This window comes from Giraffa tippelskirchi, chromosome 7 (assembly GCF_054371585.1).
Source record: "Giraffa tippelskirchi isolate mGirTip1 chromosome 7, T2T-mGirTip1v1.2.pri, whole genome shotgun sequence".
In the NCBI taxonomy this organism is placed as follows: Eukaryota; Metazoa; Chordata; class Mammalia; order Artiodactyla; family Giraffidae; genus Giraffa; species Giraffa tippelskirchi.
This window is the reverse complement of record NC_137281.1, coordinates 153,463,709-153,487,508: the sequence shown is the minus strand read 5'-3', so window position 1 is coordinate 153,487,508 and position 23,800 is coordinate 153,463,709. Positions and strand designations below refer to the sequence as shown.

At 40.1% G+C, this 23,800-nt stretch overlaps 1 long non-coding RNA gene across 3 annotated transcripts in view; it reads right to left on the bottom strand.

Moving 5' to 3' along the window:
- Window positions 1-451: 451 nt before the first annotated feature.
- Window positions 452-23,800, bottom strand: part of LOC145513671 (uncharacterized) — a 793,767-nt gene continuing 770,418 nt past the window's right edge. For 2 of the 3 annotated variants that reach the window (XR_014059660.1, XR_014059659.1), the window contains 2 exons: window positions 23,085-23,152; window positions 19,158-19,562 (listed from right to left, as the gene is read on the bottom strand). This is a non-coding gene — a long non-coding RNA (uncharacterized LOC145513671). Of the gene's footprint in view, window positions 546-19,157; window positions 19,563-23,084; window positions 23,153-23,800 lie in introns of those variants that run through there. The other variant, XR_014059675.1, reaches the window with a different exon arrangement.

Sequence of the window (23,800 nt, the reverse complement as noted above, 5' to 3'; positions counted from 1 at the left end):
AATTCCAAAGTACCCATTCTTTCTCTTGTGCCTGACTGCAGGTACTGGATCAGAAAAGCAGACTTCTTTATGTATAAACTATCAGAGATATTTTGGGGTGATACTCTGTCAGCTTATAAGAAAGTGTTTCCACCTACATTCAGGGATAATTTATGCACTGGCATTCGTAGCCATGTTGTTCTTGAGTTGGAACACAAGTTGGCTCAATACATCAGCCAGAAGCAGGTCTTCCTTTAATAGCTGATTCCATGACTTGTCACATTTTCGAACCCCTTTGGGTGTTGTGATGGGGGTGGATGGGCATTTTATTTAAAAACATGAAGAAGGTTGCTATTTCTATAACATTACAAGATTATAGTTTACTGGCAGGTTATACTGACTTTCCCTACTTTTATACCAGATAGAATGACTACATTTATACATTCAGGAAATTGAAGTATCTAATACTTACACTTAAGAGGAGTAATTTGGCATGTGGATAGGAATGGTAGTGAATCATTTGGAAGACACATCACAGCTATTAGCCTCATGAGAAATGGCCATCACTACAATCACAAACAAATTTATGCCATTAGTATGAAGGGGGGAAATGGAACATTTCTCTTCACTAATGCTTTTAACTCTGACTCAAAATGCCCATCCTTTTTCTTCTCCCAAGTCATTCTCCAAAGAATGGCTAATTACACTCTACTCTCACTTCCAGCAAGTAGGAATTTTTTTTTATGTCTTTCCTTAAGGAAATAAAATACATAGCGCTTAATTGTGTTTATTAGTAAAAAGTAGATGAATCCTCTAAAAACAAAAGTTAAATAATAAAACAATTTTAGGAATTGAGTGGGAAGAGGAAAATGGGAACCATGAATTAAATTCTTTGTTTTTTCAAATATCAAGTATTAACACCTTAAAGAAAAAAACTATAAAACAGTTTAGGATTAGTAATAAATCCAGAAATGGAGATTTTGTTTCTTATTGATATAATAGCAAAATCTTTGACTTTCAATTCTAAGACCTAAGAAGATATTAGCGTAGCTAATACATTCCAATGTGAAAATCTATAGAAATTACATGTTAATAACTTATTACTGATTATTTAATAAAGTGCTGACTATATTCAGGGGCTTAAGGTCACATAGACTACCAGCCTGAACACTTCAATTCTAATCCTAGCTCAGTCTCAGACTTTGTGACTGGACAAATCATGTAATGTCTCCAGGCCTCAGCTCTCTCACCTACGTAATGAGAGGACAAAATAAATAAAGTCCCCTTGTCATCAAATAATAAATTATCATCTGATAATTATTAATATGGGTTTACTTTTTAGTCATTGAAACTATGGAGAAATTATTTCAGTAAATACATTGAACACATACTTTGCCAAATACTGGGAAAAGTGCAGAGGAAAAATAATGATTATTTCTATTTCATTAGCAATTCTCCATCCCATCTCCAAGCTGGGACCTTTTCATTGTCTCTCTTGGGCATTCGGTATCTAATGCCCAAGATGTGGAAATATATAGTAAAATTCTCTTTCTTCATAATATTAGTGTAACAGGAGGGAAAGGGGTAGGGCAAAACTTTTGAAATGAAATGGCCCAAGGACAAAACATAAACAGCATAAACCAATTAGAATCAAATGGGACCAAGACGGCAGACAAGACTAGACCTTGATCATCAAACAGCAAGAGAAATGACGCACCCAGAGGTGCGATGACAGTTGAAAGGCACTGTCAAAAGACCAAGGAGCGGGTAGTGGCCCAAATCCTGGAAATCTCCACCCCTTCTCCAAAATAGTTGGAATAATTCTTACGCTTATTAGCATATGAAATTACCCAGCCTATAAAAACTAACCATGCCACATTTTGCATGGCACTCACCTTCTGCAATGGCCCACACACACTGTGTCTGTGGATTCTCTCTGAATCTGAATAAAGCCATTTCTTACCAATCACTTTGTCTCACTGAATTCTTTCTGTGATGAGGCATCAAGAACCTGAACTTCATTAGGTCCTGAAACCAGGTACTGTGCGTTTTGCCTGGGTTCTAGTCGCAAACTGGGTTTTGGCTAGGTTTGAGTCCCAGCATGTGAGTTCAAGTCACAGTTCAGTTCAGTCGTATCTGACTCTTTGTGACCCCATGGAAACTGTGCAACATGACAGGCCTCCCTGTCCATCACCAACTCCTGGAGTTTACTCAAACTCATGTTCATTGAGTTGGTGATGCCATCCAACCATCTCATCCTCTGTCGTCCCCTTCTCCTCCCACCTACAATCTTTCACAGCATCAGGGTCTTTTGAAATGAGTCAGCTTTTTGCATCAGGTGGCCAAAGTATTGGAGTTTCAGTTTCAGCATCAGTCCTTCCAATGGACACCCAGGACTGATGTCCTTTAGGGTGGACTGGTTGAATCTCCTTGCAGTCCAAGGCACTCTCAAGAGTCTTCTTCAATACCATAGTTCAAAAGCATCAATTCTTTAGTGGTCAGTTTTCTTTATAGTCCAACTCTCACATCCATACATGACTACTGGAAAAACCATGGCCTTGATTCGACGGACCTTTGTTGACAAAGTAATGTCTCTGCTTTTTAATACACTGTCTAGGTTGGTCATAACTTTCCTTCCAAGGAGTAAGCATCTTTTAATTTCATAGCTGCAGTCACCATCTGCAGTGATTTTGGAGCCCAAAGAAATAAAGTCTGTCACTGTTGCCACTGTTTCCCCGTCTATTTGCCATGAAGTGATGGGACTGGATGTCATGATCTTAGGTTTCTGAATGTTGAGTTCTAAGCCAACTTTTTCACTCTCCTCTTTCACTTTCAACAAGAAGCTCTTTAGTTCTTCACTTTCTGCTATAAGGGTGATGTCATCTGCATATCTGAGGTTACTGATATTTCTCCTAGCAATCTTGATTACAGCTTGTGCTTCCTCCAGCCCAGCGTTTCTCATGATGTACTCTGCATATAAGTAAATAAGTAGGGTGACAATATACAGCCTTGACGTACTCCTTTACCACTTTGGAACTAGTCGTTGTTCCATGTCCAGTTCTAACTGTTGCTTCCTGACCTGCATACAGGTTTCTCTAGGGGCAGATCAGGTAGTCTGGTATTCTCATTTCTTTAAGAATTTTCCAGAGTTTGTTGTGATCCCCACAGTCAAAGACTTTGGCATTGCCAATAAAGCAGAAATAGATGTTTCTCTGGAAACTTCTTGCTTTTTTGATTATCCAATGGATGTTGGCAATTTGATCTCTGGTTCCTCTGCCTTTTCGAAATCCAGCTTTAACATCTGAAAGTTCACGGTTCACGTACTGTTGAAGCCTGGCTTGGAGAATTTTGAGCATTACTTTACTAGTAGCGTGTGAGGTAAGTGCAATTGTGCGGTAGTTTGAACATTCTTTGGCACTGCCTGTCTTTGGGATTGGAAGGAAAACTGACCTTTTCCAGTCCTGTGCCCATTGCTGAGTTTTCCAAATGTGCAGGCATATTGAGGGCAGCACTTTCACAGTGTCATCTTTGAGGATTTGAAATAGCTCAACTGGAATTCCAACTCCTCCACTAGCTTTGTTTGTAGTGATACTTCCTAAGGCCCACTTGACTTCTCATTCCAAGATGTATGGGTCTAAGTGATTACACCATTGTGATTATCTGGGTCATGAAGATCTTTTTTTGTATAGTTCTTCTGTGTATTATTGCCACCTCTTAATAGCTTCTGCTTCTGTTAGGTCCATACCATTTCTGTCCTTTATTGTGCCCATCTTTGCATGAAATGTTCTCTTTGTATCTTTAATTTTCTTGAAGAGATCTCTAGTCTTTCCCCTTCTTTGTTTTCCTCTATTTCTTTGCACTGATCACTGAGGAAGGCTTTCTTATCTCTCCTTGCTATTCTTTGGAACTCTGCATTCAAATGGGTATATCTTTCCTTTTCCCCTTGCTTTTCACTTCTCTTCTTTTCACAACTATTTGTAAGGCCTCCTCAGACAGCCATTTTGCTTTTTTGCATTTGTTTTTCTTGGGCATGGTCTTGATCACTGCCTCCTGTACAATGTCACAAACTTCCATCCATAGTTCTTCAGGTACTGTGTATATCAAATCTAATCCCTTGAATCCATTTCTCACTTCCACTGTATAATCATAAGCAATTTGATTTAGTTCATACCTGAATTATCTAGTGGTTTCCTTCATTTTATTCAATTTAAGTCTGAATTTGGCAATAAGGAGTTCATGATCCAAGCCACAGTCTGCTCCCGGTCTTGTTTTTGCTGACTGTATACAGCTTCTCCATCTTTGGCTGCAAAGAATATGATCAATCTGGTTTCAGTATTGACCATCTGGTGATGTCCCTGTGTAGAGGCTTCTCTTGTGTTGTTGAAAGAGGGTGTTTGCTATGAGCAGTGAGTTCTCTTGGCAAAACTCTATTAGTCCCAATCTGAGGTAAACGGTTTCATTAGTACTAGCTAGTTAAGTTACAGTGAAACCTACAACTGATCACATGGTTATTTTTTTTTTACTCTAAATAATGTCACATATGTAGTTTTCCTTATTCTACCTTATCTACTCATTGACTTGATGGTAGGGCCAGAGTGTCATATAGACATGCATGAGGTTCTGGAAGATCTTAAATGAGGGATAGAGACTCGTTCCTGGGATTCAGGATTCAGAAGGTTTCAAGGTTACCGTTCCTGTTAAAGGACTCAGGAATCTGACATTATTCACCTAAACTGAATTCCCTTTAAAAATTCAAATCCTTTTAAAGGGGAGAAAATGTAGTAACTGCCAATCTTCTGTATTTGCATTTATCAAATCAAATGATCTCACTCGAGATAACATCATAATAGAATATTGTCAGAGGCTTGGCGTCTCCTGCCTGGAAGATGAATGGTTCCCCTGTTAGGTAACAAGGGGACATGCCCCTTGATAAGCTCCAGTCTGCTGTCACTGTGTCCAGGGGTGAACCTGCTGGGAGCTGAAGGGCCTTCCTCATGCTGAAGTGTTCTCCAAGTGGCCACAGGGAGTAAAGGTGTGTAACGTACGTGTGCTCTGCTGAACCCGAAAGCCCAAGTAAATGACTCGCACAAAACGTAACGCAGGGCACCGAGTAACCATAGCCATAGAAACCCCATCCAAACCACAGAGACAGGCAGCCAAGGCAGCCAACAGATGATGAAGGGAAGAGCAGAAGTGCTCTGCCGTCATCCAAGCCCCTGAATTCAACTCCCATGGATGCTGTTGTCTCTCCTCTGCAAAGGATCAAATTTAGCCCTATAACACAACACTTCCCAGGTTTGGAAAATATAGTTTATGTCTCAGCTCTGGACTTATTAGCAGAGTGACATTGGCAGAGCTCCTTCACCACCTTGAGATTCAGATTCTTTATCTATAAAAAAATGGGTATAATCAGATAATCATTGCTTTATCTATGTCACCCATCATTTCTTGGAAAAAATGAAATATGTGAAAATGCTTTGTGAGGTATAAAGAAATATTTAAATGTTAATTGGTAAAAGGAGTCTATTTCATTAAAAAGAATAGCAAAGGTGTAGTGTTTTTCTTTTTATGTCTAGTAGAATATCTAAAATCAATGTTGTGTCAACTGAAAAAAAATATGTGTGATCTAAAAGTTGAAGGTTAGGTTTTATTTGGCAGAAAAATTGAGGACTTCAAGCCAAGGAGGCAGCATCTCAAGTAACCCTGAGGCAAGAGGCAAGAGGCAAGAGGCAAAAGGGGGAGCCAGGTTATATATAAAAGTTTTGCAACAAAGGGTAGATAGTCTGAACATCAAAAGATTATTGTTAATTAAAGAAAAATGGATATCTCAAGTTAAGGCATTTAGTGCTTTCCTATGTGTAGGAAGATGCAAGAGTCTGGGCTCACTGAAGTCACTCCTTTGATGTGCACCTCAGCTATCTGGGGCCAGATACTTTCACATCCTGAGTTTCCTCAGGGCTCACTGTAGGGAGTGGCTACAGTTTAATAGCTGCTGGATGGCAGGTATTCTTTTCCTTCCTGAGTTTCCTCAGGGTTCACTGGCTAATGTTGGGGGGCTGCAGTCACTGATGCCCATGACATCCTTTGTTTACAGATATGGCATGAAATATTCCATTTCTCAGTTGTCTATCTTCATTTTTAGATATCATCTAAGGAACAGAATCAGGGTGGGAAGGGATGGGGGCGGGGCTTGGGAATGGCTGAGTATCTAGATGATGCTAACTAGACAGATGAAAAAATTACTCAGATATACTTCATTGTTTTCTGTGTATCTGAATAGTTGTGCTATAGCTGGTCAGGCTTAAGTGGAAAACTTTAGTTGAGGAGAGAAGTAGCAAGGAGTATGGAGAGTTTAGAGTGGTTGCAGGTAGCTAGAAGGTGAATAGAGATTTGGGAAGAGACAGAGGGACATATTCCCAGTTCCTTTCAGCCTCTAGGACAAAAACCAAAGGAAAAAAAGTTATATGTTTGGCTCAAGGTTGGGGAGAATTGGGGACTGCGTACTATACCTGGTTAATGGTAGAACAGAGCTAAGCAGCATTGATGGAAACTCATTCAAGTCAACAAAATGACTTGGAACAATACTCGGGCAAAATTGAGAGGATACTAGAGAATTCAAAGCATGCATGTGGGCATCATCTTACAAGAGGCCAAGAGAAGCCCTATCCAGCACCTACTCTGTGTCTATCCCAGCCTGCCACCTGAGACTCAAGTTTAGCCCAGTGAGTGACCAGAAGTGGGAAAACTCATGTGTTGTACCCCTGTGGCAGCAAGGGTTCATTCTGTAAGATGATTCTAGCTCAGGTTTCACTGTCCAAGGAAAGTTCTTGAAAAGTGGGTTGGCAGACAAAGTAAGGACGAGTACATTTTGGAATAACTAATTTTCTTATGATCAAGGTGATTACAACACAAACAGTGGCTATTTTATTTTTTGAACTGACGTGAGTCAGAGGAGGAGTAGTGGAAGTGATGAAGAGCAGATTCTAGACACGTGGAAAATCAAAGAGGTCAGATTTTTTGAAGGAGCAGATACAGACATGTGAGGAAAGGGTCATCAAGGACAGCAGGGTCCGGTTCTGAGCAACTGTAAGAATCAAGTTACACTTAAATGAAATGGGGAATGTTGTGAGAACAATACTTTTTAATTTTATTTTTTTAAACACCAAAAACAATTTGTATTAGGATATAGCCGATTAACAATGCTGCAGCAGCTTCAGGTGAACAGTGAAGGGACTCTGCCATTCATATACATGTATCCATTCTCCCCCAAACCACCACCCGGATCCAGGCTGGCACATAACATTGAGCAGAGTCCCGTGTGCTATACAATAGATTTTTGTTGGTTACCCATTTCAAATGTAGCAGTGCGTACATGACTTTCCCCAAGTTCTTAACTATTGCCTCCCCTCAGCAACCGTGAGTTCATTTTCCAAGTGTGTGTGTCTCTTTCTGTTTTGTAGCCAAGTTCATTTGTATTGTTTCTTTTTAGATTCCACATAAAAGGGATGTCATATGATATTTCTCCTTTTCTGTCTGACTTCATTCAGTATGACACTGCCTATGTCCATCCATTTTGTTGCAAACTGCCATATTTCATTCTTTTTAATGGCTGAGTAATATTCCTTTGTATATATGTACTACATTTTCTTTATCCATTCATCTGTTGATGGCAATTTAGATTGTTTGCATGTCTTGACTATCGTAAACAGTGCTGCAATGAACATTGGGGTGCACGTATATTTTCAGGCCATTTTTCCTTTGGATATATGCCCAGGAATGGGATTTCAGGGTCATATGTAGTTCTTTTCAGTTTTTACAGGAACCTCCATAGTGGCTATACCAATTTACATTCCCACCAACAGAGTGCAGGAAGGTCCCCTTCTCTCCACACCCTCTCTAGCATTTTGTTTTTGTGCGTATTTTGATGATGGCCATTCTGACTGGTGTGAGGTGATAGCTCATCGTAGTCTTTATTTGCATCTTCTAGTAACTAGCAAAGTTGAACATCTTTTCATGTGCCTTTTGACCATCTGTATATCCTCTTTAGAGAAATGTCTATTCAGGTCTTCTGCCCGTTTATTGAGTGGGTTGTTTTGACACTATTAAGTGTCTTAAGCTGTTTGTAAATTTTGGAGACTAATCCGTTAGCAGTCATATCATTTGTAAATATTTCCTCCCAAATCTTGGGTTGTCTTTTTGTTTTGTTTATTGTTTCCTTTGCTGTGCAAAATCTTTTCAGTTTAAATAGGTCCCCACTTGTTTATTTTCCCTTTTTTTTTCCCCATTATTCAGGGAGATGGATTGAAAAAGATGTTGCTATGATTTATGTCAGAGAGTAAAACAATACTTCTATAAGGAAACATATGGACTCCTATTAGAAATCAAAACTAATATGTCAAGTATTAGGTTCAATTCACGAGTCTGAGATTCACGTGAGAGGTTAGGGATACATATATAACTTGGGGGTCCTCAGCATATTTAAAGCCACAAGTCTGCATCAGACCAATAAGAAAATGTATATAGATTGAAAAGTGAGAAGACCCAAGGGTTCATTCCTAGACCTCTCCAACATTTAGAAGTGAAAAAATTATAATATGCAAAAATATATTTATATAGGTAAAATTTATACAGGTAAAAATAAAATGTAGAATAACAAAAGTGAAAGGGACAAAACTAGGGTTAAATGGAATTATACTGTTGTAAGGCTCTTTTCTCATTTGTAAAGTTTTATTGTTTAAAAGTAAACCAAAATGAGTTAAGGATGCCTGTTCTATTCCCCAGAGCAATCACAAAGATGAAAATAAAACAAAGACATAGCTGAAGAACAACAGAGAGACAAAGCTGAATACTAAAAACTACTCAATTAATTCAAACATATGCAGAAAAGGAGAAACAAAGGAATAAACAGATGGGCCATATAAACAAGTAGCAAGATGGTATGCTTAAAAAGCTAACCAAATTAGTAATTACATTAAATATAAATAGCTTGTGCTGTGCTGTGCTTAGTTGCTCAGTCGCGTCCGACTCTTTGTGACCCCATGGACTGAGGCACGAAAGCTTTCCCTGTCCTTCACCATCTCCTGGAGTTTGCTCAAACTCTTGTACATTGAGTTGGTGATGCCATCCAACCATATCGTCCTCTCTTGACCATTTCTCCTCCTGCCACCTAATCTATGACAAAGAAGGCAAGACATTTCCCCAAAGACATAAAGTTGACCAAATATATGAAAAGATCCTCAGTGTCACTAATTAATAGAGAAATGCAAATCAAAACTACAATGAGATATCACCTCACACTGGTCATAACGGCCATCATCAAAAAATCTACAAATAAATGCTAGAGAGGGTGTGGAGAAAAGGGAACTCGACCATACTGTTGGTAGGAATGTAAATTGTTACTCCACTATGGAGAATAGTATGGCGCTTCCTTAAAAAACTAAAAATAAAGCTGCCATATCATCTAGCAATCATATTCCTGAGTATTAATCCTGAGGAACCCAAACTTGAAAAGGACATATGCAATGCAATGTTCCTTGCATGTATTTACATTAATTAGGACATGGAAGCAAGCTAAATGTCCATCAACAGATGAATGGATAAAGAAGATGTGATACATAAATACAACAGAATATTACCCAGCCATTAAAAAGGGAATAAAATGGTGCCATGTGCAGGGACATGGATGGACTTAGAGATTGTCATAAAGAGTGAAGTAAGTCAGAAAGAAATAATGTACAATATTGCTTGTATGTGGAATCTAGAAAAATGGTAAAGATGAACTTGTTTGCAAAGCAGAAACAGAGTCATAGATGTAGAGAACAAATTTACAGTTACCAAGGTGGGGAAGGAAAGGTAGGAGGAATTGGGAGATTGAGATTGACGTAGATACACTACTATGTATTAATATAAAATAGATAACTAACAAGGACCAACTGTTGAGAACAGGGAACTTTACTCAGTGCTCTATGGTGATGTAAATAGGAAGGAAATCTAAAAAAAAAAAAAAACCAAAACTGTGGATATATGTATACATATAACTGATTCATTTTGCTACACAGCAGAAGCTAACAACATTGTAAAGTACCTGTGAAAGTGGAAGTGATAGTCGCTCAGTCATGTGCTACTCTTTGCGACCCCATGGGTTATACACTCCATAGAATTCTCTAGGCCAGAATACTGGAGTGGGTATCTTTTCCCTTCCCCAGGGGATCTTCCCAACCCAGGGATTGAACCAGGTCTCCTGAATTGCAGGTGGATTCTTTACCAGCTGAGCCTCAAGAAAAGCCCAAGAATACTGGAGTGAGTAGCCTCTCCCTTCTCCAGAGGATCTTCCCAACCCGGGAATCAAACTGGGGTCTCCTGCATTGCAGGCAGATTCTTTTCCAAAATACCTATACTTCAGTAAGTAAAAATTAATTCAAATAAGAAATGTTAACCTTTGTGCTTGCACATGGGGATCTTGGGCTTCCCTTGTGGCTTAACTGGTAAAGAGTCTGCCTGCAATATGGGAGACCTGGGTTCAATCCCTGGGTTGGGAAGATCCCCTGGAGAAGGGAACAGCTATCCACTCCAGTATTCTGGCCTGGAGAATTCCATGGACTGTATAGCCCATGGGGTCGCAAAGAGTCGGACACGATTGAGTGACTTTTACTTTCTTTCACTTTCATAGGAGTCTAAATGTTACTTCAGTTTTGGAAAGGTGTCAACTTCATATAAAGTTAAATATATAACTACTCAACAATCCATCAAACCCATTCCTACATTTTAGCCAATGGAAATAAAAACAGAAGCCCATACAAAGGTTTCCCCAAGAATGCTCAGAGTTGCTGCATTCATCAGAGCCAAATGCCAGAAACAACTCAAATGTCCATCTGTATACAAAGAAGAAATGGCATACAATGTGATACTAAACAATAAGAAAGAGCTACTCTTACATGCCCCAATATGGATAAGCCTAAAGATAGAACTCAAAAGCATATGCCAAGCAAAAGAGGTCAGATTACATACTATATTTTCTATTTATGAGAAGGTCAAAAAAGGCAAAGCTATTTATGATTATAGAACTCAGGAGAATAGTTACTTCAGTAGTGTACAGAAAATTCCCAAGGTGAAGGAAACATGGTTTATACATTTGCAAAGATTCATGCAACTACACACATAATTTATGTACAAAAATTTTCTAACATTTCTCAAAATATATAGTTCATATTTTTAGAGGTATAAAGATGAAGCAGAATTAACAAAGAAACTTAGAGGAAGTAATCAGTGAGGTATGAGATTATTATAATTAGGATATTATGATGGCCCAGGAACCAAGGAAAGAAAGTGTTTTGAGGTAGATCCACATTCAGAGTAGATTACAGAAGACAGTGATGTACTGTGACAAATACTAGTGGCTAAGAGCTGATATAATACAGTAGAAGTCATTGACTGATAAGAACAATTTAGGTGGAGTGGTGGCTTTCAATCTAGCAAACGTTCAAAAGGGAAATTGGCAAACAGGTATAGATTTTTAAGAAGTTGCTGTAGAGTAGAAGAGAGACATGAGTCGCCACTACAGAGGGAAATTTAGCCAAAAGAAAGGATTCTTTTCTCAGATCGGAGGATTACAGTATGCAACTCTGCTGTTGGAAGTAATCTAATACTTCAATTTTTTCATAATAGGGAAAATTTGATAATGGAACAAGGACTAAAGGGACCTTTGAGCCATGTGCCTGAGTAAGTAAGCAGAGATAAAATCTAGAGTAATCAAAGGTTAGTAACATTTAAGGTTGCATGCACACATATGTGTATAAATGTCAGATAAAATAATGAATTGTGCTTAGCATACCGTCTAAACATGTGTTTCTCTAGGTAGAGGCTGCATTTTAGCAAGTTAATCAACTCATGAGCCCTTCTTTTCTGGATATTTTGGGGAGCACTGTGCAGCGTGCTCCACATCTAGACTGAGGGGTCAAACATTCTAGTTTGTTGTGTTCCTCTTTCTCTGATTGGGAAACGATTTATGAACTGTACCCATGATGGTAGAAAGAGCGGTTAGCCACACAAAATCCTCAGTAAATTTTTGGAAAATAGATCATCGCCCTTTTCCTAGGGACGTTTTTATTTACAACCTTACTTCTCACGATGCTATGAAAGGCTCTAAATCCTACTGGAGTCACACTGGTGCTAAGGAAAGAGCTGAGCAGTTTCAGTACCCCAGTACTTCTCCAAGTGTGATTTTCAGACCCGCAGCAGCAGCCGCAGCACGTGGCATCACCGTGGAGATGGTTACAACTACAAATTCTGGGCCTTGCCCCAAGTCTACTGAACCAGGAACTCTAGGTGTGTGGTCTAGTAAGCTGTAGTTTAACAAGCCCTCCAAGTGATACTGGTGTACAATGAGGTTCGAATACTGTAACACATATTCTTAACTTTTAATTCCTTGGCTAGGAAGATGCAAGGAAACACATTATTATACTTTGATCATCAATCAGTGATTTTATTAACTCTTGTCTAAACTTTTTCCACACATCTTTTCCTATTATTAGAACCATAACATTACTGATTTATCCTGTGGTCTTTAAAGGTGTTTTTCACTCAGATGCATGTGCGTTAGGAGTCTCTGGTGACTCTTCAAGGTGGGAGGTGGGTGGGTGATGGGTGTGATTTCTCTGCCTCCAAAGGCATAGACAGTATCTTTTCAAAATAATCCAGAACTCACTGACTTTGGAAAGATAAAGAGTAATACTGACACTGATGGCTTTTATAAGCAATTCTTAGATGCATTCAATTCTGGGGAATCCTCTTTGCCCTGGAAGAATTGAAACTGATACGCTGAGTTTATAATCTGGGAGGCCTGAAAAAGACCAGAGATAGAAAAGCATAGTACCAAAGGAGCTCTGACCCTTAAAATTGATTCCACTCCCATAACAATGGTACGGTTTTGTACAGGTTATTTTACCTTCCTGGATTCGTTTTCATCTCTGAAAAATAAAGTTCAATAACTTGCTGTTTACCAGAAGATGATACAGATGACAAAAATTAATTGAGGTTTAAAAGTCCCCTCCCACCTAATTCTTCACAAAAATACGATGTGCTATTATGGGGTAGTTCTCTTTTTCACCCAGACTGAGCATCAATGGATCCTGTGTATCTTTAAGAAAGTCCCTCAACTCTTAAGATCCCATGACTACTTTGTAGTTGAAAAAAAATCCTAGACCCTCCAAGTGATAATAATGGTTATGATGAAACACACAATAATTTCAATATCACCACACTCTTCAATGCTTACCATCTCTATTGGTACAAATGTATATATGGCAGTGCTCTTTGACGGAAAAAAAAAAAAATTTAAGTACAGAGAATTTATAAACAAAACTGAACAGAACACAGTAAAACTTCATTAACAACAAAATTATAGACACTATGTCTTTTAATAGCTGAAAATTTGTATTTGTGAATTTCAGTACAAATTGGAAAATATTCCCATGGATGAGGAAGAAATTGTCATTTGTGTTAGGGTTCTATTGTTGAGTAATCAACTACAACAGACTTGGCAGCTTAAAATGATATCCATTTGTTACCTCAGAGTTGTGTGGGTCAGGAGTCCAGGTCAGTTCAAATGGGTTCTCTGATTAGAGTCTCACAGGCTGAAATCAAGGTGTTGACTGGACTGGACTCTTAGCTGTAGGATTTGGGAAGAATCCTCTTACAGGTGTGTTAGGTGTCGGAAGAATCTAGTTGCTTGTAGTTAAATGAAGGAGACGCCCATTTCCTTTCTGGCAGAAAGCCTTGAGCCACTCTCTGCTTCCAAAGGCCACCATTTCTTATCATGTGCCCTCACCACCTTCAAAGACCACAACAATGCATTGTATTCCCCTTGTACTTGAATCTCTGACTTCTCCTTTTGACTGCCACAAGTCGGAGAAACTTCTGCTTTTGCAGCATTCACATGATTAATTTAGGCTCACAGATTTTCTCTAGGTTGTAATGTGAGTGTGTGAGTGCCCTGTCACGTCCAACCTTTTGCAACTGCCTCGACTATAGCCCACCGGGGTTCTCTGTCCATGGAATTTTCCAGGCAAGAATACTGGAGTGGGTTGCCATTTCTTCCTTCAGGGATCTTCCTGACCCAGGGATCAAACCCAGGTCTCTTGTGTCTCTCTTGCATTGGCAGGTGGATTCTTTACCACCACACCACCTGTGGTAGTATGATCATAGAATAATCACAGTAATATGGCATCATATTCACAAGTTTCATCTATACTCAAAGGGAAGGGTCACTAGGGGTTATTCTTAGAATTCTTCCAACCTTGCTGTGCTGTGTTTAGTCACTCAGTTGTGTCCAACTCTTTTCTGACCCCATAGACTGTAGCCTGCCAGGCATCTCTGTCTGTGGGGATTCTCCAGGCAGGAATACTGGAGTGGGTTGGCATGCCCTCCTCCAAGGGATCTTCCCAACCCAGGGATCAAACCCAGGTCTCCCGCACTGCAGGCAGATTCTTTACTAGCTGAGCCATGAGGGAAGCCCAGGAATACTGGAGTGGGTAGCCCATCCCTTCTCCAGGGGATCTTCCCAACCCAGGAATCAAACTGGGGTCTCCTGCATTGCAGGCGGATTCTTTACCACCTGAGCTGCCAGGGAAGCCCTCTTCCTACCTTATCAGCCCTTATAAATGAAGGACAAGCCCAGAGAGAGTTTGGGGAGAGGTGGTTCCGTGATCAAAGGAAGGGAAGACGAACAGAGATGAATGGGAGTAGACAGGGGGAGCTCTTTGAAAAAGTATAAAATAGCCATCTTGTCCCCAGGGCACAAGCTTTCCCCTCTCTGCTTTCAGCTGGCCAGGGCTCTGATGTTCCTTCACTCTTACCCTATCGAAGACCAATGAGGAAGATTTGTTACAATTACACATGTCGAATCATACACGTAAGCCAAGGTGTGAGTATTTCTGTGCCTGATTATAATCTCAATCTCTAATCATGATATGAAAGTTTCTCCCCATCTTTCAGTTCTGGGATTTGGAAATAAACTAGAGGAGCTACTGAGGGACAAGGTAACTTATGTATGCCCCTGAACTTTAACCAGTAAAGGAGGTCACCAAGCTGCTTCCATAGAAGCCTGGCTCTAAGTATGAACTGGTATCAAAAACTTTCTTTCCAAACTTGGCAAACCACTTCAGCCTTCTGTTTCTGTTGAACTATATTAAGTTAGAATATTTGGATGGGTATCCAAGTGTACTCTTAATTACTTCCAAGAGCTCTCAACCAATAGGACACAAATGTCAGGTTGTACTTGGAAAGGAACAAAAGCTAAAGCCATGAGGCTAAAGTTTAGGGAAAATGGACGTTTTTGCAATTCCCAGGCTCACTGTTCTGAGCGATGAGCTCATTCTAACATTAGTTAGTCCTAGAATCCATCACCTTCCAAATGCTAAAATAAAATCAGGGAAATGTCATCAAGTTGTTAACCATTATTATCTATTAAAGTAGCACTGCCGAAGATGGGGAAATCGCCTAATAAAACCAATCTTTCTTCTTTATATCACCTAGAACTGTCAGGACTCCGATAGATTATAATGGGCCTAAACTTAAAACCAATGACCTGCATATTATACATGGAAAATCCTTCTTATCTCAGCAAGTTACCAACACCAGGCTTGTCAATTAGGATAGAAGAATATCAAGGTTAAATGTTTCTCAAAGCTTCTGATGTCTACCTTTCAAGGTGGAACCACTTGAGATGCCTGTTTATTGACTCTTGGCAAAGGCACTTTTCTAGGGGAAAAAAGATGGATTTGATAGCGCACTTACAGAATATAGCATTGCAGTGTTATTAGGTTAAATGATTTATAAACTGAAGCATATTAGGGAAAAATAAATCCTTTCTAGAGGCTCCAAAGTGACCCCATTTTAAAGAGTGAAATCTCTGGCAATTTCCCTCTCCAAGTCTGTTACTTTGTCTAAAAAATATGGATAATAATAGCTCTCAGAAATTATTATATTGAAATTAAAATGAGGTAATATATATTAAAGTATCTGAAAATAACAAATGATGAATAAATCAAAGATATTATTAGTAATATTATTTTGTTGTTATTGTTTAGTCGCTAAATTGTATCTAACTCTTTTGTGACCCCATGGACTAAGACTGTAGCCCTCCAGGCTCCTCTGTCCATGGGATTTTCCAGGCAAGAATGCTGGAGTGGGTTGCCAGTTCCTTCTCCAGAGGACCTTGTCAACCCAGAGGTCGGGACCCATCTCTCCTGCATCTCCTGCACTGGCAGGCAGGTTCTTTACCACTGAGCCACCAGGGAGGCCCAGCATTATTTTACACAACTCCATTAATTTATTTAACACATATTTAGTGAAGAGTGAGTCTACATGGGCTTGAAGGTAGATGCTGGGAATTTAATGATAAAGAGGACAGTCTTGACTCTGAAGGAATCTGCTGTCAGGTGGTGAGTAGAGACAACTGAACAAGAAATTATAATGCAGAGTTATTTTATAGGAGAAATATGAGGTTTAAATGATGTACAAGCTGAGACACCTAATATGCAGTGGTCTGTTAGGTTTGAAAATTCAGGGAAGGCTACATAAAGAAGGAGCTCCAAAATGATATTTTGAATTTCTGCTGATCAGCAGAAATAAGGTGAGCTAAATGGTGATGGAAAAGGCTTGCGGCAGGGGGCAGAGAGGGTGCAAAGTCTTGGGGAAAGGGAACGTGGTGCCTGTTGATGCCTTAGAATAATTCACCATGGGTGGAACCTCGGGCTGAAAGAGACTTAGTAAGGGTGGCCTTTCTTGTCCCCCTCTGGTTATATTCCTGAAAAGCTTCGGTCGGGAGCAATGCGGAGAAGCAGAGAGGACCCTATTCCCTTTTACACTCAAGCTGTCTCCAGAAAATGCTACGTCAGGGGCATCGGGCAGTGCACTTGCTGTTTTTGGCGAGTTGAAATGGGAAAATTTAACAACGGACTAAAGAGAAAACTACAGCAGTTTGGGGACTGTAGTAAAGACCTGAAACATGGGAAAGGAATAGCAGAAGCTGGATCACATTTCAAACTGAAGACCCATCTGCTATCTGCTCACACCCAGCATACCCTGCCCCCTTCTTCCGTCCAGTGGACTCACATTTATAGCTGGACGTGGCTTAAAGGAGGAGTCCTTATTGAAGCTTTCCTCAACTCCAGTAGGCAAAACTACTCTCCCTTCCAGTCTGTTTCCATAGAAAACTATTATTTTGTTTGAAGTACTTTCATTTTTATTCTTGTCTATTGATATGAATTCTCCCCCACAAAATAAGCTTTCTGAGGACAGAATAAAATTGTTATTCACTTATATACCTCTGGCATGATTACAAACTTAGTCTTTGGTAATAGTAACTTAATAATCTGTCCTTTGGATTCCCACCTACGGTCAGCACAACGCGGTATTAACAGCCTTCCCCCTTCATCCATACTGACTGGATTTCAGAGGTGCAATGAGCACGTTTCCCGACTCCAAAGGCAGGGAACATGGTGTTCTCCATGACATGACAAGTGGATGGAATATTGAAAATTCAGGGATTTTCTGTTGGCAGAGAATCTTCAGAAAAGGTGCCAGGATAGGGCATGAGGGGGAGAAGGGTGATAGTAGTGGGAGGAGCAGCAGAGACCACTCTCTTTGGGATGAGAATGCCTGGTGAGTCCAAGCCCAGCCTACCAGGTGCTACTAGAGTTTGAGGAAGGTTTGTCCCTAGGATGGAAATGACACCTGTGCCTTCCAGCACAGGGAGCAGCCTCTTAGGTGTTGGTCCCCAGACCTTAGAGCCACTGGCTTCCCTGCGCAGACAGCTTCCTTTGTCCCTTGTGGGGGATCCAGTGAAAGGCCCCTGGGAGCTTCTATGTGAGGTGCAGAAATGGCACCAGCTGTTTGTCTACATAAGTAGAAAACTTTGCAACACCACGGATTGTAGCCCGCCAGTCTCCTCTGTCCATGGAATTCTCCAGGCAAGAATACTGGATTGGGTTGCCATTTCCTTCTCAAGGGAATCTTCCCCATCCAGGGATTGAACTCAAGTCTTCCTGAGTTCAATTCGCATTGCAGGCAAATTCTTTACCATCTGAGCTACCAGAGAGGCCCAGAAAACTCACAGAGAAAGTATTATTGAGAGCATCTAACATTTCTTTAAATATCTTCCTAATTATTTTATCTCTTGAATTTGCCCATTCCAGTTTTTTTCTCAATAGCTTAGGAAGTACTTTCTGTATGGTAGCCCATCTTATGGGCTTTGTAACAAAAATTTACAGCAAGAAGATCAAACCAGTCTATCCTAAAGAAAATCAGCCCTGAATGTTCATTTGAAGGACTAAGGCTGAAACTGAAGCTCCAATACTTTGGTCTCCTGATGTGAAGAACTGACTCACTGGAAAAGACCCTGATGCTGGGAAAAATTGAAGGTGGGAGGAGAAGGTGACAACAGAGAACCAGATGGTTAGATGGCACCACTGACTCAATGGACTTGAGTTTGAACAACTCTGGGAGTTGGTGACGGACAGGGAAATGTGGTGTGCTGCAGTCCATGGGGTCACAGAGTTGGACACGACCGAGCCACTGAACAAAAATTTGTATAAAAAGGTTAGTCTGCATGTAAAAGAAAACCACAGCTGGCCAGTGCATATTAGGTCAAATAGGACAAAAATCATCTGAGAAGAAATTCAAATGATGATCATTTAGTTTAGGGATCCATATCTAAATCTTAACACTCAGCTTTGACAAAAATTCAAGTCTAAGACAATGAACATTAAAGCAGTGAGAGATTGCTTTCCTTAGCTCACACTGCCAAGGATTCCTATGATGAGTACTTCATTAACTAAGATATTGCTAAAATTGATTGAAAAGGTGAATGCAAATGCTGTGTAAGCCTCCAGACTTCTCTAAAAACAGTATTTATAGTTAAATAAAACAGTCCACAAGGATATGCGGTGGTTACAAAGTACTCACCTCAGTAAGGCAGCTTCTCCTAGTCACAGCTTCCTAGGAGCTAAAGTGAATAAATCAAGAAATCCATTGTTTTTCTGAATGTATTAAATGGAATTTATCTAAAGAAGCATTTAGTCTGTAGACTCCTTTAACCACTATTTTTTTTAAACTCACATATATCATCATTACCACCTACATTTTCTCCATAATCACTTACCCTTTAAGTAACAATGAGGTTTTATCACTGTGAGCATTTTTTTATTTGAAATTAGTTTTTCAGAACTTTTAACAAAGAGGCAAGAATCATAAAAGTTTTTCAAGCATCACAAGACTTCCTGTTCGGCTTTAAGTGTACAAGTGAAAGTCGCTCAGTCATGTCCGACTCTTTGCAACCCCATGGACTGTAGCCCACCAGGCTCTCCTCTGTCCATGGGATTCTCCAGGCAAGAATACTGGAGAGGGTTGCCGTTCCCTCCTCCAGGGTTAAGAGTATAGTGTTGAAAAATAGGTTCACTGTCGAATGAGGTGTCCTGATTTTGGTCTAAAGCATCTTCTGCCTTCATCTCTGTTGTCCCTATTCTGCTTGAGATCAGTTCCACTCCAAGAGCTGTGTCCTCAGGGCAGAAGAAACCTCCTCAATCCTAGGAAGAAACCCAGCAAATCAATCAAGAGAGACTAAACTGTTGTAGCCTCTTCAGTCCTCCTTCCTGCAGGCTTTCCCTCATCCAGGGGTGGAAACCCCTTCTTTCAAAGCTCCTGTTCTACAATCGACCTACCTCACTGCTTTCCTTCCCTATCTTCCATAAACACATCCCTCGAGTGTGCACGTAGACCGTCTTTACTTCCCTCATATTTGGAGGCACTTGGTGGGAGAGGGGGGGTACCTTCGCATCTGATTTTGTTTTCCACGTGTGCTAAGTCACTTTAGTCATGTCTGACTCTATGCAACCCTGTAGACTATACAGCCCACCTGGCTTCTCTGTCCATGGAATCCTCTAGGCAAGAACACTGGAGTGGGTTGCCATGCTCTTTTCCAGGAGATCTTCCCAATCCAGGATCGAACCTGTGTCTCTTATGTCTCCTGCATTGGCAGGAAGGTTCTTTACCACTAGCGCTATCATTGTCACATTTTTATGTTCTGTTTTGGTATGGAGTGTTTCTGTTTTTAGAAGGCAGTTTGAAGAGACTGAGAAACCTCTTCTGATACTGTGGTTATTTTCCCAAATTGTTTCACCTCTTCCTGTTCTTCATCTCCTATCAACCATTCTTCTCAGAATAACCAGTGTAATGTTTTAAAAAACAAAATTTGTTATTCTTCTATTTAGCTTCCCCAATAGTTTCTTCTGACTCTTAGATAAATACATACATACATGTATACATACAAAAGGGTCTTTCTATGGATTATAAAGTCATCATCTGGCCCCTTCCTAAGTTTCAAAACCTTCCCCCCATTCAGTTCAGCTCAGTCACTCAGTCCTGTCTGAGCCCAGCAACTGCAGCACACCAGGCTTCCATGTCCATCACCAACTCCTGGAGCTTGCTCAAACTCATCTCCACTGAGTTGGTGATGCCATCCAACCATCTCATCTTCTGTCATCCCCTTCTCCTCCTGCCTTCAATCTTTCCCAGCATCAGGGTCTTTTCCAATGAGTCAGTTCTTCCCATCAGGTGGCCAAAGTATTGGAGTTTCAGCTTCAGCATCAGTCCTTTCAATGAATATTTAGGACTGAGTTCCTTTAGGATTGATTGGTTTGATTTTCTTGCAGTCCAAGTTCTCTCAAGAGTCTTTTCCAACACCATAGTTCAAAAGCATCAATTCTTCGGCACTCAGCTATTTTTTATAGTTCAACTCTCACATCCATACATGACTATTGGAAAAGCCATAGCTTTGACTATATGGACCTTTATTGGACCTTTCCCTCCATTACTACATTTTTTTTCCCCCTTTTAAACATATCAAGGTAGCTCTTGATTCAGATACTTTTTACTTACTATTTCATTCTTCTTGAAAATATTCACTGGCTGTATGGGAGGGAAACTGTTCCTCTACCCTCTTAAGTTCTGTATTTGGGAGTGTTGGTCAGGGCTTCCTTCTTGGCTCAGATGTTAAAGAGTCTGCCTGGAATGCAGGAGATCTGGGTTTGATCCCTGGGTCGGGAAGGTCCCCTGGAGAATGAAATGGCAACCCACTCACTTCTTGGAAATATTCCTCGACTGTATAGGAGGAAAAATCTGTTCTTCTACCCTCTTAAGTTTTGTGTCTGGGAATTGTGAATTAAACTAACAAACAATAGATTAACAGAAAGAAAAGCACACAAATTTATGGTTTTAAATTTATGTGCACATAGGATACACAGAAGAGAAGACTAAGTAGTTAGAATCAGAAACTTTTACATTATTTTAACAAAGGGCAATAGACTGAAGAAGGGAAGGCACAAAGGAAAAGGAAAATTTGGCCTTCTATAAGAGATAAATTCTAAAAAACTGACTAGGGAGTGTATGGTAGGTTAGGGTTGTTTAACAAAGTATGTTACGCAGAGATTATTGGTGCTGACTCCATTGATAAGTCTGCATTCTCTCCAATGATTAAGAATCTTTCTCCTCTTCCATGTATAAGTGGAAATTTATGTCACCCCTCCAAAAGGAAATTTATGTCAGCTTTTGGGCAGAAAGGGGAAGGGCAGAGAGCTCTCTTGTCTACTCTTTCTCAATCGTCTTTAGCTGTAAAATGATCTTTACGTCAAAGTGGCATATTTTAGAGGGCTGTATACTGGTCCCCTTTATGTGCCTCTGGCATTTGGATGGTTTTCTTCTTTCAATTCAGAATTTAATTTAAATACTGTTTCATGATCCCCCTAGAGAAGTAGCACTTGCTTCCCTCTGTTTCATGGCAGTTTCCCTTACTCACTTCATAGCAATTTTTACTATTAGTAATTACCTTGCTTATAGAATGTGTGTGCGATCCCCAGTCAGAAAGATCCCCTGGAGGAGGACATGGCAACCCACTTCAGTATTCTTGGCTGGAGAATCCCATGGAAAGAGGACCCTGGCGGGCTACAGTCCACAGGGTTGCAAAGTGTCAGACACACCTGAAGCTATTTAGCATGCATGTGCATACATTGGTTAGTTATTTAACATCTACCTGCTCCCATGAGAATACAGAAATCGTATTATTCGCACCCCTATCCTCCATACATAGAAAAACACCTGGCACATTATGGGAGTTCAACAGTCAAATAATAAATGTCCATAGTTTGTTAATGTTGCTTAGTTATCCTAACTTCTCAATTAAATGCTTAGGACCAAACACTGCACCTCCCACTGTATAATGAAAAGGCATTTTTGCCTTATCCTCTGTGGTTGTTCTTTCATTTTAAAAATCAACTTTGCTTAGACTGTCACAAGGCTTTAACAAGGGACCAAAGGAAGGCCAAAGGACAAAATCTGTGATGACTTTAGTTCCATAGGGGGAAAAATAAAAATGGTCTGTCTTCAGAATTCACTGAACAGATGTCAACTCCATTTGCTACTTCACAAATCATTGTAAAGGATAATTGGATTTCATTGCTCCTCAAACAAGGTGACACGAAGAAAGATGAAACTGCTTTCCAAAGACCGGGTGGGGGGGATTCATAGCCAAACAGCTGAGGACTGCTGCTGGGGAAATCACTATCAGATTAAGGATCAGAATAGCAAGGCTGAGCTCAGAAGGAAATCTGAGACATCACCCTGGCCTGGCCAGCGCAGAAAGGGATACTGGGGACAAGAAAAAAAAAAAAAAAATATATATATATATATATACATCTGCAGAGTAATTTGTGTTATTAATATAAAGAAAATAAAAGCAATCCTCTACTTTTGAAAAATGCATTTCAAAATCACGTGTCTGAAAGCTAATAGAAATATACATTTAAAGGGGAATGGTTGGTACAAGTGGAGGCTGTTTTCTGAAACTGCCTATCAGTGTAACAAAAGGCATATTTTATCCTCCTAGGGATCCCTCCCTTCTTGTTTCCTAGCAACCTGGCATATAGAAAAGAACCGTTGCACAGGCCAGGGACCTCACCCAGGTACAAATATGAGTGTTACCCATGGGTGGCCATTCGAATAGCTGAGGGCACCAGCCCAACCACAAGTTAGCCCTTACTTCAGTGAAGTCTTACCCTGTGCAGCTGTGCAGTACTTCACAATCAGGCTTCTTCTGCTCATCTTTAAAGAACTTATTTTTGCTCTGTGAAAGGAATTTTAGTTGTGAAAGTAGTGGGGAAAAAAACGAACCATGAAAAAGTTGAATACTCACAGTAAAACAAGTTAAAAAGTTAATAAACTGTAATTACTGACCCTTGAAATAGGAAACATGGTACATGTATATATCAAACAAACATTAAGTGTGATTTCTTGGAACAACTTGCTATGTGCAGTGGGTGTTTAGATGAACTAAGCATGAGGCCTAACATTTTTTTTTTTCTGTTAATTTTAGAAAGCCATTTTCCCCGAAGCATTAATCATGTGTTCTATTATGCTCATGAAATTTCAGTCTACTGAATAAATGCTCTATATGTGTAGCGCTAGTGGTAAAGAACCCACCTGCCAATGCAGGAGACACAAGAGATGCGGGTTCGATCCCTGGGTTGAGAAGATCCTCTGGAGAAGGGAATGGCAACCCACTCCAGTATTCTTGCCTGGAGAATCCCCATGGACAAAGGAGCCTGGTGGGCTATAGTCCAGGGGGTCTCAAAGAGTCAGACAAGACTGAAGGTACTTAGCATGCATGCACACACCTGTGTTCTCATCCAGGAACACTGTCTAAGGATATTCTTGGTATCATGACTATAGGAGGAAAGGGTTCTAGCATCTAGTGTGTAGAGATGCTATTAAA